The sequence below is a fragment of the Euleptes europaea genome, chromosome 1 (assembly GCF_029931775.1).
Source record: "Euleptes europaea isolate rEulEur1 chromosome 1, rEulEur1.hap1, whole genome shotgun sequence".
Taxonomy (NCBI): Eukaryota; Metazoa; Chordata; class Lepidosauria; order Squamata; family Sphaerodactylidae; genus Euleptes; species Euleptes europaea.
The window spans coordinates 124,259,560-124,278,145 of NC_079312.1; the positions used below are offsets into that span (position 1 = coordinate 124,259,560).

The following is an 18,586-nucleotide window of genomic DNA, read 5'->3' on the forward strand; positions in this document are numbered from 1 at the left end:
TCTGGGTGCAAAACTCTAGCCAGGAACTCATAACTGGTAGTTTTGCTTCCCTGGAAATAAAAAAAGAAGAAGCTTGTTTTGGAATTGGACCTGCATCTGCTGCACTTACTCCTCTGGGCTGGAATCAAACCTGAGCTTTTAGCTCTTCTACTTGGATACTGTTGATTTCTTGTCTGATTCCTTCTCCCCTTCCTCTGTGGCAGGTTTTTTGTTTGTTTTGGTTTTGTTTTAAATTTGGAACAGGCATAAACATTAAAAACAAACAAACTTGACTTTCTTGGCCGTGTGAGATTTTTTTCGTATTCAACGTGAAAAAATACGGGTACTTTTTGTAAGTAAAAGCATTAAAGAAAGGAGCACGCTAGTGAAACTCCCAGACGCCAGACAAAATATTCACTTGTTCTTTCTCGAGGACACTGAGTCGAAAGCTGCCAAAGAGCCCCAGAAAGAAACGAAGAAAAGGTAAGAGGATGGCTGTTCCCACCTCATAACATGGAAGCAGGAAAGTTAAAAAAGGGGGAAAGACCCTTTTACATAGTTTAGGATGTACCACTCCCTGTGCCATATGTCCAGTATGCTTATTGCAGTATATTTTCTTATTTCATGGCGGAGTCATTAAAATAAGAAATCCATTAAATTGAAGTTTTAACCCCCCTGTGCGTATTTAATGTAAATCCTGATCATGGGGTGGGGGAAGGTGCCCTACTTAGAAAAAAGAAAAGAACTAATAAGTTATGGAGCAGGATTAATTCAAAATAATGTTAGTGTGTGCATGCTGCTGATAACATCTCATTACCATGTGATGTAATGTTTGGAAAATAGTGATAATTAGCCTTGGCAATTTGTCTTGGTTTAAGTGCGGCTAGAACAGGAAGGCTGATAGAATGTAACGAAGTGGACGAAACTTGAACTTCATCCTTGATTACCTACAGTCAAGTATAAAAAGGTGACTAGATCTTTCTTTCTTATAGAGAATAAACGGGTCCTTGGTTCCCCATATTACGATTTTTTTTTAATAAGGCCAATGTTTTCCTGTTCATGGTCATTTTGACTAAATGGAACGAACTGTTAATTTACTGAAGTATAAATGGAGAAGGTAGACATTAAGTTTGCTCAAAACCCTGCCAGTAGAAGTTTATTAAAGGTATCCAAAATATCTGAATTTCATAAGTTTGTGTAGATGCCTAAGCTTTGTAGAAGTAGTATAGACATAGAAGGTTGTTTTGGTGAATTATTAAAACACATATGGCTTTTTAACATACTATGGATAGATGGATGTTTAGAATTATGTTTAAAATTGCACCTATAAAAATGAAAGGTTGGATGTCATCTGCTAGGAGTATTAATGACTATGTCAAGTCAGTATGTGCAAATGCATAACCCCAGTCCTTCCATAGTAATTTTGACATATTCTTATAATAGCAACTAATTCTTATAGACATGACACCTCATCACCTGCTTGAACTGAATGACATAAAATCCAGTATTTCCCATTTTTAATGAACTTAGATGTGGTAAATGGTTGGGATGCAGCAGACGTTTGGTTATTCTAATCAAAGAGCATGAAGGTAATAAACATTTTTAAAACCCCATGGTAATATATTTATCTTGGTTTTTTATATAGTGAGGATCACTTCTGGTTTGTTCTATATGTGGCTATCAATATAAACAGTTTTTAAAAATTTCCCTCGGAAACCAGATAGAGAAGAGTAGAGCAGCTTCTCACTGGTAAAACTGATGACTTAAAAAAAATCTTAATTCAATATTGGAATTTCTGGGCATCATCTCGGTTACTGGAAACTCTTCCAAATGGTGCCAAACCTTTTAGCTTTACTAGCTACTAATAACCAGTTATGAGCTTTGATCTCAAAGTGGTGCCTCAAATATACGAAATTACTATCACAGCTATAGGCTTGATTTACTCTTTATTTTCTTGTCTGAAAATATCTGTATAAATTTTCTTTTCTGTACAAATGTATTGGACAGATTTCAGCTTGGGATCAATATTCACTTTAGTTGAATATTCAAGATGGTATAGTAATTTTTGATTAATGCCTTTTCTGTCATAGGTCTTGTTGATTATTTGGTTATAGGTGTTAAGTGTGATGATGCCTTGCATGATAGTTGGTAAGTAAGGCACTACAAACAAGCCATGAAAGTTTCCACTTTGTCACTTGCAATGTTCCACAACTTAATATAGAAACTACTTACGACAAATTTCTGGGTGCACACTAATCAAAATAATAACCATTCTTAATTCCATATGAGAAGGTAGTTTCACTTCAGAACACATCACTGGTCAAGACTTCATGGGCACAGGGAGTATTTTGACTCCTAAAGGTAAATATTTAAGTGCAGACATAAAACCAGATACATGCTGCTTCCTTTAGGAATGCTAAGGAATATGCAGTGCAATCTTAGAACAATTTCCTGGGAGTAAGCCCCATTGAATAGAGCCGTTTAGGATTGTTCTCTAAATGGACCAAAGAGAAAATAGTCAATGAGGAGAGCATACATCATTTTAAAAGCATTTTACTATTACATATAGAATTTTGTATGTTTGCCTGAACTTGTTTGGTCAGCTTGCCAGTATCATTACAATAAACATTTATGTGAATGTTATTGTGTTCTTTAGTTCACAATGGATAGGTGTCCTATGCCAACAGAAGTTCATCCTTTTTTTAATTAGACTGACTATCATGACTTGGGAAATACATCACATCCTTCTCCAGTAGCTAATACTGCTACTATCCAGTGGGAGAGATGAAAGACAAGGGAATCTGAATGGATCATATACCTTGTTGACCAAAGTCTTGGCGGGACAGTCCATTCTAATGAGAATTCTAGATAGAAAATCCTAATTTTTGACATGTTTCTATGCCTTTGGCCTATCTTAACATATAGTCACAGCTAAGGTTCTCTGTTTTGAAATACAGTTCCATATAGGATTGTGGATGATCTTCAAGACTGATTTCTGTTTTTGTCTGAAAGAGTTGCTTTATTATGTTATCTTACCAGTAGGGTTTTTTCCTTGTTCAGAGCTGAGTTTTTTAAAAAAATCATCTTTACAATCCTTGATTTATTACTGAAGTTGGAGCGGATAAATGTACGCTTTTGGCAGTCGGCTTGGGCAGGCACAATGTTAGGTCAGTAATTAAACCTTTCAGCAATTTTATTACTTTCAGTATTACATTCCTTCAGTATTCGATATGTTATAAATTCGAGCATATAATCATAAGGGAAGGATTATATGCTTCACAACAATTTTTTTGGTGGTTAGATCTTCATGCAGTTTAGTTAGATAAGATGCTGTAGTTCAGAATCAAAAGAGTGTAACTTGAACTGCTGTTGGAGTCATTACAAAATAATCTTAATGTATGAAAATAGTCAATTTAGGAAAGAGTTAAACCTTTAAATACATTCCTCTTTATTTCTAGCTAAAAACGAAAACACATTTCCATGTGTAGAGAGCTCAGCTTCTTTATTTACTAGGGAAAATAGTTGCCATGGTGACAGCCTATTTTGGAATATTTAGAAATCTAAAAATGTAGCCTTTGGAAACTGCCTCCCCCATTCCAGTTATCAGAAAATACATCTACTGAAACAGCAACATGAAAATGATTTGTCACTCAATTTTTGGTGGCTTAAAAATAAGACTTCTCTATCAGGGGGAATAGCTAATACAGTTAAGTTACATTTAGTTACTCCTAAGCAGCTGGCCTTGTTGAGATAAATATGCACTTTTCCCAATGCTGTCATCTGGCTTCTTTCCAAAACAAGCTGGAGGAGGAGGTCAGGGGTGGGGCAGCCTTCTACAGGGAAGGAAGGCTTTAAGATGGAAAGAATGGTTAGAGAGAGTCCCTATGAGAACACTGCAGACTGGAGCTTATCTCCCATCCCATTTCTATTCACATACGTAATATATGCTAATTTCATCTACTTTAAAATCTGTTACTGATACCAGTTACGGAATTTAATGCAAACTGTTTTAAATGTGTAGATTAATACTGCTAGTTGGAGAAGCTCCTAAATCGTTCTGTTATTTTATGAACTGTAGAATAGGATTACTTTGAAGGCAGTCTGTAATCCATATTATTTTGTAGGTTGCTCTTTGCTGCTGATGCTTTGTTATTGTTGGTATTATTATTATCATCTTCATTTGTTATTATCAGTTAAAATACAGATGACAAGATAACATGCTTGAAACATTTCCCTCCTAGTTTTGAAGCTACAGGAAGGAATCCATCAAACCATTTAGTACTAGAGATGAATGATAAGAAACATGTTAAGTGCCTGATGATGCTGTAGTCTAGCCAATTTAGTATCAAAAGAAGCCTTCTGGAGATAATGCCAGAGGTTTTCAGTAGCTTTATGAAGATATCAGCCAGGTCAAAGAAAATGTAAAGAAGGAATATATTTTACTGAATTGCAGGATGTTTTTGAAATAAACCAGTTTACAAACTTCTTTCATTTCCTCTCAGACCTTATATTTAAAGTGTTTAAATTTAGAGACTTCAGAAGAAAGGTGAATCACACATGCTGTTTTGTCTCATAGCCCAGTAATAAAGTTATAAATTGTGAGGACCTCTCATTGAAGCTTTATTTCCAAACACGAGTGCTTAGAATGAGGGTGTGTTAATGTACAGCAATGCTGGAAAAACAGCAGTGAAAAAATACCAACATTTCATTACTCAAACATGGCAGTGAAAAGATAAATGTAACCCAGGTTTTGAAAGTTTTTATCAAATGGTTGTTGAAGATCTGTTTGGTTGAGTACTGTTTCATGCAAATTGGTAAAAGTAAAAAAAAAAAGCAAGCTAGAAAATAGAGCTGGAATTCAATGCAAAGCAGTTGCACAGATGGAGAGTGGCTGATTTTCACTTCTAGCCATAGCCCCTAACTCCTCATGGACTGCTGGTCTGGAGAGCCTCTGGCCTTGGTGATGCAGAGAGATGTCACCATGAAGGGAAAAACCTTTTATATGTTTCTGGAACACCATGCTTCGGCCAAGCTTTAGTTTTAAAGCTATATTGAAAACAATATTTTTGGGTCTGAAAAATGCAATGCCTTTTGAACAAACAGATTCATTTATTCCAAGTAGTAAACAATGTGTTCAAAAGGTTGTTAAAACTAGGTTTCATTTCTTAAGTCTTATATAGCTAAAGCCCAGTTCTGCCTTCGTTATTTAATTGAAACCTGTTATGCACTCTCTGAGACGTCATCATAAAAAATCTGGTTTTAATATTTGATACTTCTCTGTGATGCCATAATCCTAGCTCTGAATGCTTATTTGGGTATGGGGTTTTCTGTCTTAAAAGGCATGGATTTCTACAAACTTTGGCCTACAGATCATTAAGAGTCTGAGGCAGTAAAGGCTTGTTACTCGAGCTCCTCTTGTTATATTTTACAGCTGTGGAGGGCTTAAGAGAGTGAAAGCAGTATCTGTGCTACGAAGTGATGTTTTATGGCTGGCTGCCCAGATTGTCTAGCTTTGCACACAGCTCTGTGGTTTGTCTTTGGAGGGCTGGAGAGGTGGAATGTATTCTTAATAAACAGCTTTATCTCTGCAGAATTGCTTTTCCTTGCCTTGAAATGGAACCTCTCTTCCAATCTTCAGTTAATTTCATTTTATTTTTTACAGGTTGTAAACTGAATATTAACCAGCAAACGTCTTTAGTAATTTGTGTAAAAAATACTTAAAGCTACTGTTCATTACTCAGAGTGCATACATTTTAGGAGAGACTGCTAACAAAAGCAATTCCTTTTTTTCCCCTGAAATAGAAGATTGATTTGCTTTGAGTAGCCCTAAATATCCACATGCTGGTAGTTTGAAAGCAAAATTGGAAGTTCAGTACCCCCCCCCCCCACACACACACACACACACTAATATGGTGTATTGCAGTCTAGGGAAGCCCTGTGTGCCATGCCAATATTACAGTAGAAATCTTTGTTATTGAATATTTGCTGAACAGTGCCCCCTTCCACAAGCTGTGGCTACTTTTATTTCTTCTGCATCTTTCTTGAGTTGGTCTTTTCTATTGTATTTAGAGCATGAATTTTCAATTTATTGTAAGGATATACCCCAAGATTTTTTTTAAAGTAAAAAATGGTCTATGCACCGTTACAGTTAAAGGACTGTGTAGTCTGACTGTTAACCCTATGCATTCATTCTTGTCTTGACCCTTAAGGCACATACTTTCAAGTTCAAGGATGCAATAACTTCTTAGCTGCTAGGTATTCGGTATCTATCCAAGGAAAGGAATTGCCCTACAAAGTAGCTTTGCTGACCCCTCCAACACCACTCAGTCATATGTTCCACAAAAGTAACATGTAGCCACTTGTGCAATTGCTGGAGGAACAGAACAAGTGTGCCTGCACAGTTAAAGGGAGGGGCAAAGAAGGAGTTCATGCTTCACCTAGTGACTTCTTTCATATGGAGTCCTGTATGTTTTGAGCACAGTGGATAGTGAGGATCTTCCAGTAACTTGCTGTTGTTGTATTTCGTTGCTCTTGTTTTGCTGACAAGAATGTTGGTGGTATGATCCACCAATTGATGATTTTAGAATCTGCTTTATAGTATTGTTATAAACTGCTGTTTATTTTAGTATACCTTTGAGGATGCAGGATCATGTCTTTGAAATGTAGTTATATTGGAGTATTGTCTCCCCACCCCCAATATAGTAATTAAACATTTTTCTGTGAGATGTCTGGAGTGTCTATAAGTTTTTATTTTATGCTATGCTATGTTGCAGTATCTGATGGTTCTAGACATCTAAAATCCTAATGCATTGGTTATTGAATGTCCCATTTTGTTGATTGTACTGACTTCCTATGTATGATCTGCCTGGAGTCCCTTTGAAGAAGGCGAACTATAAATAATTAAATAAAGTTTTTAAACTCTTAAAACAGATCCATTCAAAGCATAGGTTCTATGTTGCAACTGTATTATGGCAGTAAAATAATGGCATGGGAATGCAACCTTTTGATATACATCATAATTTTGCTAGTTATTTCCTTGGTACTGGATACTATTGTTTCACCTTTTCACTGTAGTTCTGCTGATTAGCTTTCTTGAATACTTAACCTACAGCCAGAGAAGATAGGATGACAAGCTCCTTCAACAGAACTAGTAATTTTGTTTCTCCACCAAATTAGGATTAAGAAACATCTGAAGTGGCAATTCAGTTGGGAATGCCAGTCTTAGCAGAAATATAAATGCCTAATTTGTGTTACAGTTTTGATAAAAGAATGCAAGGTGCTTTTAACCTCTGGAGTTAAAACTGTACATCTAAGGAAATGTTTTCATCAAAAGAAAAAAGAAGTACCTCATATAAATAAGAATATTTTATAGAGTAGTTCTATGGTGAGGGAATTGATTCATTTATTAATCAAAGTTGTTTGGTTTGTTCATTGGAAATTAATTTTCAACAAATAAAAATCATGCTTTCCTATTTTCATAAATGCATACCCTATCCCTACTGGTATTTTGGGGACAGCATATAGAGTGGTACGAAGGCTGCACTGAACAAAAGGCAGTGGACTGTGGATAAATGTTCTGTGATGATGTGTCTGCATTTTGGTTTGCTATTTTCCCAGGAAAGCTGTATCTTACTGGGACAAGAAGCTGTATTTAAATACAAAACAATTCAAAAATTTTATTGCCTTTGTTAATTTTTTTGTACATTGGGAAAGCTACAGAGTGCTGTGATAAATATTTCTGTTAGCTTTAGCTGTTTTGTTCTTTTAATTTCTCTGGACTAAAGCAGTCCATCCAGCACAAGTCATTGTCTTTCTGCATGCACCTGCACTAATAATAATGGATGTATTCAGTCATGTGCAAGGACTTGCTCATTCCTCCTCCCAAAGGCTGTTTCTTGCACTGCATCAGAGGATGCAGTTTGTGAAGCTGCTCCTAGGTTTGCAGCAAAATGGTGCTCTAGTACAATGTAGAGTTTAGGAATAAAATCAATGTATAAACTTACTTTTTCTCTAACTGTAGCTGTAAAAACATAGGGCACTAATACCTTGAGAGGCACTATAGTACTATCAAGGTCTCTTATTCCAAATATGAGAGCATGAAGTGTTTCATTATTGTGCACTGTATATAAATGGATAACTTGAGCTATATTGGAATAATTTGCATCAAGTAAATTAATATGACCAGAGGAAAGGAGATGCTGGCCTATCCTTTAATGTGATTTTCAGAAATAAAATGTTGATTTTAAATGTTTGACTCCAGTTTTGGTAACCTTGTTGATGCTGACGATCTGTTACCAGTGCAAAACAAATAATTTTGAGCTGAAAACTATGGGTTTCAGTTGTTTGAGGGACTAGACTAATGCAGAAGTATTTATCTTGGTAGTATTCCATTAATGAAGCTTTTTGCGGTCACAGTCCTTGCTAAGGTTTCCCATGTGAAAAATTAAAAACAGTGTCTGAATGGTTCTCGTAGGTTATCCTGGCTGTGTAACCGTGGTCTTGGTATTTTCTTTCCTGATGTTTCGCCAGCAGCTGTGGCCGGCATCTTCAGAGGAGTAACACTGAAGGACAGTGTCTCTCAGTGTCAAGTGTTTAGGAAGATGAAGATGCTGGCCACAGCTGCTGGCGAAATGTCAGGAAAGAAAATACCAAGACCATGGTTACACAGCCCGGATAACCTACAAGAACCAATGAACTCTGACCGTGAAAGCCTTCGACAATATAGTGTCTGAATGCTTAAAATATTTTGCATCTACTGCTGTTATGTTCTGCTTGTTTTCCAAATATAGGAAGGGGTGTGTGTTTTACAAAGGGGAACACGCACAGCTCTTAAGGCACGTGCTCTGTCATCTTGTTCCCACCTCATTCTGCTGCATATGCCAACCAAGCGATAATTGTAGTGCAGGTGCTGATAATGTCTCTGCATACCTCAAGTTTGGTGCATCAGTTGTATTTAGAAGAGTGTTCTTTATTAATTTAGAAATAATGGTGGGATGGTACATAGATAAGCAGTATTCTACAGAAGCATTCCCTAAGTCACCAGTGGCAAGGAAGCTTTCCTGTCTAATGATTAAGGCAGAGGAATTTGCTGCACTGTGCCTTTAAGAGTGCTGTGGTACCAGACCTGCAGCTGATTATACTTCCATTTTCAGCCTGATGCTGTTTTGGGCTACAAAGCAACTTGTCTCTGGAGTCTCTTTCTGCCTCCCTTTCTGTCTTGATATTTTCTCAGCCAGAAAGAATGGATGCCCTTTTTGCCCCTGCTTTTGTGCTATATAGCAAGTAAGAATATAAAATTATTTTTGAAAAATGAAGTCAGATTTCTCCTGAAGCTTTTCAAACTGCTGCTAGAGAGCATCAGTGATATGCAGGCTGATTATACCCCTATTTAGTTAGAAGTAAGCCCCATCGGGTTTAATAGTGCTTATTCCCAAGTAACTATGCACAGGGTTGCAGCCTGGAACCTATGAAACTGCCTTGTACTGAGACAGACCATTGGTCCAGCCAGTCCAGCACTAACTACTCTGAGAGGTAGTGACCCTAAGAACATAAGAAAAGCCATGCTGGATCAGGCCAAGGCCCATCAAGTTTCTTGCCTGCTGCCAGAGATCCTTTTTCCTGCAGGTGCTTGGAAGCACCTGAACTTGAGAACTTTTCTGCATGTAGAACATATGCTCTGCCACTAAACTATCCTCTTTTCCCTTTCATTTGTAATAACTGTTGTCTGAAAATGTAAGCCACACTCTATGAGCTCTTGCCACCAACAACGTGTTAGCTTTTAAGGTGCCACAGAATAAACACCTTGTTCTTGTTTTGGGCAGGAATTTAAACTAAATATTGTACTAGGCTTGTAAAATGGAAAACACAAAGCTCCAATACTACACAGCATGCATATTTAGAGAGTATAAAGAAAGTCCCAAATGGGAAAAAGTTATAGATTGACCCAAATTCTTTACACTGAATGAAAGAAATTTATTTAACCAGAAAATATACCTAGTGTTTGAAGTTGTATAAAAAATTATGTATTTGCTGACCAAAATAAGGAACTTGAAGGAGCAAATCAGTCAAGTTACAAACCTAATCACAACTTAAAAAGTAGAAATCATTCTTGTATCCATTAATTTAGATGAAATTGAAGACAGCAAGTTCTGAGGGTAGCAAGTTTAATTATTTTAAAGAATTACTTACCTTTTTCTTTTCCAGTTAGTATAAGAACTAATTAGGCTAGAAAGCATCTTATTGTTACAGATAATACTGTCTTGGGGTTGGACTTGCACCTGGTTAGTAGAAAATTAAAGATAGCCACCAAACCCAGACACAATTTTTGAAAGCCTATATAACAAGACAGTTTCTTATTTTATGCAGAAGTTAAAGCAACTGTTGGGCTGATGGATCCAATCTGAATTGTCCCCTTTACTGGTTACTCTTCCAATGTGCGTATGTACACAGGGCAGCATGGAGATTCTTTTCTGCCAGCCTCCCTTCCCTTCCCGGGGGACATCCTGAAACTGTCAAGGGTTATTCAGATGAAGTAGAAGCTTTAAAATGTCTGTAAATATTGATAAATGTATACTTACTGGGTTGTACCAGTATTTCTTTACCATGTTAGAATGTATCTCTTGTTCATGAGCAGCTTAAAACAAAGTGGAACAAAGTTGAGCCAAAGTAGTGGTGTGGTTAGAGTATTGGACTGTGATCTGGAAGACCCAAGTTCAGATCTCCATGCTGCTGTGGCAGCTTGCTGGGTGACCTTGGGCCAGTCACACACTCCACTTAGTCTAATTTACAGGGTTGTTGTGAAGATAAAATGAAAAAGGAGAATGTTATAAGTCCCCTTGGGTCCCCTTTGGAGAGAGAAATAGGGTATAAATGAATTAAATGTTCACGTTAAAAAAATTCTTCATGAATTTTGGTTTCTATCTAGTTCTGTGATCTTAATCCTATTACATTGTTCATTGGTTATTTTATGCTGTCTTGATTGCTCTGTTTTATATTCTGTAATCTGTCCTGAGTCTCAGCAAGACGGGCGGACTGAAAATATAATGAATACCTGTATAGAAATAGAATGGTATGATGGTTTCCCCTCTTAAATTTTTAAAAAGTTATTTGCAGTACTTGTAAGACAGTATGCGTGTATAAACTGTAAAGAAGCAAGATAATACTGTAGATAAGTGTACTTTTCTGTTTGATATTCAGTGAAGTAATTATGAAATGCTGAGAAGTATATATTGCTGAATAAGGATACCATAACCTGCATTCTATTAATTCCAGACATTTACAGTATACATACTAAAACAGCTATATATTTTATCACATAAGCATGGATTTTTCTACTTTATTTTTTCAGGTTTGTGGTTACCCTCTGGTTGAAAATCCCAGGACCCCTGACATTTCATTGTGTCTTTTGTCTAGCTCACTAGGGGTCTGAGTTTAGAATTCTTTCCATCCACTTAATGCACCAAATTCCATATTCACAATGCTTCTAACAAGAATGGTATTTAGAAAACTTTAAAAGGGTCTGTTGAAATTACAAAAGAAGCTGTCAGCTCATTGAAGAGTTACTGCACGTCTGCAGTTCTGATGTTGCTTTAATATTTTTTTAACTGGGGTTTGTTTCATGGATAAAGTCACAAGATTCTTCCTAAACAGCAAACTTTATACCTCTGCATAGCGACTCAAAACTATCCTAGGCTTTAAGGAAGCAGTTCCCAACCATTTTATTCTAGGGAATGTTCTTTAGTTTAGGGGACTAACCTAGCTGTGTGTAAGAGCTCTATTGCCTTTTAAAAGTACCACCCGTATAGAATTGAGACCAATTCAGTTATGTTCCTGCTGGGTAAGCGGCTTTGTTTGCAGAGCTCCTCCCTCCATACAATGAGAGGAAGATTTGTCCTTGCTGGGAGGCTGGCAGTATGTTGGTGAGGAAGAGGAGAGAGTTGTTCACATAGACTGCAGGAGGCTTAGCTTCGCCTCCTTATTGATAGACAGAAATAAATTAATGTTTTTGAACCAATTGTTTGATGAAAGTAGTTTAAATTAGACTTTGTGGTAAGGTGACCCTGTTTGCATCAAATGATCAGTGCAAAAAATTGTTACAGATGTATCACACATTTGGTTCGAAAGATTTTCCTGCTTTACTCTTGTCAAGCAGTTTTCAACTGGGCGTCTTTCAGTTGCTGTGATCATCATTTCTTTCCCCCTCTATTCTGAGTTCTCTAGAAAGGCGTTCAGTTCTACAGAACTAGGTTCAAATCCCTACTCTTCTTCCATGAGAGTTGCTGGGTGGTATTGGGCCAATTACTTTCTAACTAACCTATCTCACAGGGTTGTTGTGCAGGTAAAATAGCAAAGGAGGAACCACATAGGCTGGGGGACCTATTTGTGTAGCTATCTTTGGATAGCGTGGAGGTGCGGGGAGATTTGCTTAACAAAATCTTAGTACCATGATTAGGGAGCAGAGGTTGTTAATTGAGTTGAGGTCCCCCTAAATCTGCCAACCTTAGCTATAGTTATCCTGCTGTTTGTAATCTTTGTTTTCCCAAGTTGAGAACAGGATGTGAGGAAAAGATCTGAGTATCCAAGGCCTTTTTCTTTGTTTCAGTTTGTTTCAATCTGAAATTAACATTTTGAGACTACAAAGAATTCCAAGACTGATAAATGGTTGAGATTCCAGTTCTGAAGAATTACCCAGTATATCCATGACAGTTACATAGATACTTCACATTCTGTACAACAAAAACCCATAGGGTAGATAGGATTTTAGAACATTTGCATTTATGGAGTCCCACTTTTTCAGTACTGATAACTATGTAAGTGGTTTGGAGCATCTCTCCTAGGACATCTTTGAAGTGATTGACTTTTACGCACCTTCTGTGATGAATATTAGTTGTTGAAATTGCTGCTTATGAGTGTCCCCATAACAGCTCCTGAGCAGCCTTTCTTGAAAAGAATGGAAATCATTCTCTGCATTTTAATAGAAATAAAAGAAAAAATACATAATCTCTTGGAGCATGTATTACCTAACAAGCAAAGTTAGTTCACAGTGGGTAGCCGTGTTAGTCTGTTTGCAGTAGTCAAAAAGGGCAAGAGTCCAGTAGCACCTTAAAGACTAACAAAAATATTTTCTGGTAGGGTATGAGCTTTTGTGAGCCACAGCTCACTTCTTCAAAGTTAGGTAAGTGTCCAAAAAAGAAAAGAAAAATTGAGTAAGTCATTGCTGAATATGCATACACAAGCAGGGGACCTGCAAGGATTTCCTGTATTCAGTTTTCCCTCCTTCCCTACTTGTGGCAGCCTTTCCCTGGGAAAGGTCTGGGCGAGTTGCATAGTGTCAGCCACTGGGTCAGGCCCAGTTGGATGTTGGGGAACCTGCAAGGACCTGTGAGAGGCGCCTCATTTCTCCTCCACTACTAGATCTTCTTTCCTTCCTCCTGGCAACCCCTGTACCCTCACTTCTCTCCTTCCTTCCCACCAACCTATATTTCATCTGCCTGCCATCTTTACCTACATTTATTAACTTTACTACATTTATACCCCACTCTTTCTCCACAATGGGAACCCAAAGCAGCTTACATCATTCGCTTCCATTTTATCTTCACAATAACCCTGTGAGGTAGGTTAGGCTGAGATTGTGACTGGCCTAAGGTCACCCAGCAAGCTTCCATGGCAGTTTGGAATTCGAACCTGTGTCCCCAGATTTTACAGCCCATTCCTGAGCCGTGCTGGCGGCTTGACCCAAAGGCCTTAGGAGGCCGACAAAGGCCGGCGCAGGGGCCCACGATGCCGGCGCCTGGAAGGCGCACGCCAGCATGAGTGGCCCAAGCGCCGGTGTGCAGGCCCGGATGCCGGTCCCTGGCGGCAACAGCACTGGGCCCAGACGCTGCCGCAACCTCCCGCTGGCTGCTGGCACAGGCTGCGGTGGCGAGCCAGGAGGCATTCCTGGGGCGTTCTGGCACCGGCCAGGGGATGGGGCTGACGTTAGTCATCCTTCTGAGCCGTTTCAGCTCAGGAACGCCCCCCTTTTTTGTTGAAGCTGGTGTATAGGGTTGCACGGGTTTTTTTGTGCCGGGTAGAAGTTTCAGCAGTGCCGAAACCTCCTTAGGCATTCCTCTCAGGAATGCGCTGTAAATCTGAAATTCTAACAACTATGACATACTGGCTTCCCTCATCACAGGCAAATGTTTATATAAGACAACAGCTTTATACTGAGTTATATTTCTTATATAACCCCTCTTTGATTTCATTTGCCAAATTTAAACAATTCAAACCGTGAAGTATTCTGAACCAGCTTTTTGCCTCCGGCTTAACTTGTTTTGGAAAATTTTGCTGTAGTAGTTCAACCATTTCAAAGTAGAGACGTAGGAAAACAAGCTGCTTTAGTGCTTCCATCTTTTGGAAGAAGACATGGATTCAAAATAGTTCCCTGTAAACATCTGCTTGAGTTGGTCTGAACCAGGGGTGTCCAATCTTTTGGCTTCCCTGAGCCACATTGGAAAAAGAATTGTCTTGGGCTACAGATAAAATGCACGAACACTAACAATAGCTGATTCATAATGTTTTAAGTAAGTTTACGATTTTGTGTTGGGCCGCATTCATAGCCGGCGTGGGCCGCCGTTTGGACAAGCCTGCTCTAAACAGTGCAGCCAACTCTACCACTGTGATTCTCAAAGTTTGACTGTTTTTTAGTAGGCATGACCAGATCTTTGGGTAGACCAGGGCTACGTAGTTCCATTTTGCCTAGTTTTTGTCTCCCTTGGGAAAGAAGTAAGCAAGTCCACTTCATAACATAAAAGCATATCTTGCAAATGGAGGTTATGGATCCAAATCCTAAAAGGATGAGAATGAACAGACTAGGCATGGTGAGGACCCATGTTTGATAAAGTGTTAATAAAGAGGGAATTATGGAATCAATGGCCTGTTGAACATAAGGTGTTCCTTTTTATTTTTCTCTTCACCAAAATGCCTTGAGGGTGAGAAATTGGGGTTAAGCATGCTTGATGGATGAAACTTTACTACAGGAGAGGCTGGGCAATCAACAGAGAGAGAATGGGAGATGAGGTGGCTGTAGTAAGAAACCAACTGAAAGCAATGGTATGAAATATAAGAGAGAAAGTAGGAAGGCAGTAGGAAGGAATTTTTGCTTTAATACATAGATGGGAGGAATTGGGTTGCATGTGACTGTGGACTCTTTGTATACAAAGGAATGGTGTCTGTACTGAAATGACTGGGGAGCCCTTGTGTGCATAGATCAGTGTGTATATTGGAGTACCTATGCCTGGAGACACTGGAGTGGGAACCATGTTCTTTAACGTCATTCTAAATTTGGTAGGAGAGTAAAGGGTTTTTTCCCTGTCACTGTTTCAGAAGCCCATCTGTTACAACTGAAAAATTATACAAACATACACAAATAGAGAAAATGCAGTCTTGATTTTTGAGGGCTCTTTCATATTTATGCTTCAAAATAAACAACCAGTAGTGGAGTGTTAACACAGTGCTTTTGTAGTCATAGATCTAAATATAAACCTATATACTCTGAAGATCCTTTATATCCTTTCATTTTACTGCTGGCTGATTATATATGGATACATCAGCACGAGCTACTGTTTGATAGACCATGTGGAGATTCCGTTCTACTATTTCAAATGTATTTAAAGTATGTGTAGTCAGATATGTCATTATGTAAATCAGTTATGAAAACTGAGCTCTATTAAAAATTATAGTATCTTTTTTTTAAGCTACTCTAAACACAGAAATATAATAAAAACATTTCATTGTGAACATTATGCCTCTTACACTTGGCAACTGACATGTTAATTTGGTGGTATTCAAAATACATTGTATTTTTATTCTAGAAAAAATTGTGGCTCTCTGATTAGTTTTGAGAGATTCTAATTAAATAATACTGTATCAAGGCTGGCTTTGAAGTTAAGCGCTGTTTTAAGCAAACAGACCAAGCTGTAGATAAATTATTTCTAAGAAGAGAGGGATGGTGGCTTGAAGTTCTCTAAGAAGATCCCACAACCTTCATACTTGATTTTAATATTCAGTTGTCTCTGTTGAAATATTTGTATCGTTTAGTGGTGTGTTTGTAATATTCAACTATTCCCATCTACAACCGGTGTGGAGGCATTTCCGTAAAGGTGTTTGCCAGACTTGTGAATGAAAACTTGATGCAACGGTATCTGGAGAGGGAAAACATTCATTTCCAAGTTCATTCAAAATACAGCAAATATTTCTCGATCAAATATGCACTGGCTCCATTGCTGATTGGGAGGTATTGAGACATAAAAGAAACTGCTAAGTATCTCCATGGCTTCTGTCTTTATGTATAAAGAAAGCTGTAATGAGATGCTTTGCAATGCTGACAGAAACAAGGATGAAGAAAGATAATAGGTCAGAATAACAAAGGAGCATGTCAAAAATGTGTGTGCAATATGAATTTAATCAAGAGGCTGGATGACAATCAAAGAACCTGTAAGACTTAACAAGTCTCAGAACGGCGAACTGAATGAATGTAATTCCGGCAGCGTTATCATTGACCCAAACAACAGGGAAAGGAGAAGAGGAAAGCAACTTTACAAGATTCCAGATTGAACTTGTAGCACACACACCCCCCTTTATAATGTGCCAAGCCAGAGGCAGAAGAGGCAGCAACAGGCACCCTTGCTGAAAACCTTGAAACTAGTATTTAGTACCTATGTTGGTTTAAATTGTTGGATGCCAATTTTTGGCTTAAAAGTAAGATGAAAAATACAGTAAAGTAAGACTAAAGCAAGGAATAGCTCCCCCCCCCCCCCAGTAAAAGTGTGTTTTGCTGCATCTGGTGTACTCATGATCAGCCTATCCATAAATGCTGCAGCCTGATAAGAAACAGAACCCCCTGCAGGACTGTGGAGGTTGTCTTGGGTCTCCTAGAGCCCCCATTGAGTTCTCTGGGCTAAAGTACAAAAGGGGGGGTACAATTTAGAATAGTGTTGGGGGGGGGGGGAGAAAGACCTACTTCATATTCCAGAAATTGGGATAATCATAGGACCATCACAGGTTTGCAGGCTAAAAGTAAGTGTGAGTGTTTACTTCCATCCATATACCGGTAAGTGAGCATCTGTTAGTTATTCCTATGAAGGAGCAAAAGATGTTACACTTAAGTTTTTATTTACTTCATTTATAGTTAGCCTTGTTAGCTGAGGCACAAGGTGGATTATAACTAAAAACAATGCAGTAAGGACAGTACAATAATGATTCAATAGGAGCAATCACCACTGACAGTGGCCCTAATAAGGGAAAATTTTGACTTCTTTCCTCCTGAGGACACCCCAGAGTTGCCAAGGGGTTAATATGTTTGTTGTTATCCCCCCACCCCAGCAACCCCCAGAAACTAAGTTAAGGATATGGGCAAAGGTAACAAGGCATTGTTGAGAATTTCCTCTTTCTGATCTGTGTGGTTTGAAAGTCTTTTCAGAGCTTGGAAGCCATATACTGTTGGGGAAATAGGAGTAGATTTGGCATAGCAGACTTGTTCTGCCCCTTGCTCATCCCTTTCACTGAGAGGGCGGGGATTGGCGCAATTACACTGGAAGAATAGAGTCAGACTACACTGTTTCTGCCCACTTTTCAAACTTTATGAGCCAGCTCTTCTAAGTTTCTTCCATGCCAGAATGTAAAGTAGTAGTTGAGAACTGCCACATGGGATGTAGGAAGTGATGCAGCTCTGTATTCAAAGCTCTGATTTCCCCAAGGGAACAACTGAGGAAGGTGATATGAGGTGCAGGAGTATGGGGAAATGGAGATGTGGTAAGCAGTGGAACATGTATGTGGGGAAAGGCTGAATAGTGGAAGATTGGGTAAGAAGGGAAAGGGCTCTAGGACTGTTAACTTCTAGAGCATGCATTTCCCATCTGTCACGTTAAGGGGCTTCTTTTCTCTAAAATGAAGAAGTTGGTCCTAAATGGTAGGTCTCCTTGGGTTTCTATGCAAAGAATGCTTAATGAAGTGTACAATTCACATAATGGAAATCAATATTACAATAAGTTTAAACCAAGCCAATTTAACCTGCCAAGAGAGACCTGCAAAACTTTCTTCCCAAAGTGAAATGAGGAACATGTGGAGATGTGCAGTGCAAGGAGCAGTAGATGGAAGAGTAAATCACAGAGCCCCTGATCCATATGCCCAGTATTTGACAGCTGAAGGGACTTCTGGCCTTCAGCATTGACTTGCATAGCAGAAATATGGCACATTTCCCCTTTGTAGTGGTGAATAATGCCCTGACCTGGATGGCCCAGGCAAGCCTGATCTCGTCAGATCTCAGAAGCTAAGCAGGGTCAGCCCTGCTTAGTATTTGGATGGGAGACCACCAAGGAATACCAGGGTTGCTGTGCAGAGGAAGGCACTGGCAAATTACCTCTGTTAGTCTCTTACCATGAAAACCCCAAAAAGGATCGCCATAAGTCGGCTGTGACTTGATGGCACTTTATATACACACACACATATACACAGTAGTGAATAATACTTTTAAATAATTCTAGAAGGGAGCATTATTTTTGTGATCCTTGCTTTGATCATCTCTTGTCTTGGGGAATTCTCATTCAAGAATGGCTCTTGTTTTTCCCCT

General features: G+C 38.6%; 1 protein-coding gene across 4 annotated transcripts in view; it reads left to right on the forward strand.

Annotated features, from left to right (window-relative positions):
* Positions 1–217: 217 nt before the first annotated feature.
* Positions 218–18,586, forward strand: part of TNRC6C (trinucleotide repeat containing adaptor 6C) — a 141,389-nt gene continuing 123,020 nt past the window's right edge. For all 4 annotated transcript variants that reach the window (XM_056864829.1, XM_056864831.1, XM_056864832.1 and 1 more), the window contains exon 1: positions 218–462. The gene's annotated coding sequence lies outside the window, so the exon portion shown is untranslated. The remainder of the gene's footprint in view (positions 463–18,586) is intronic.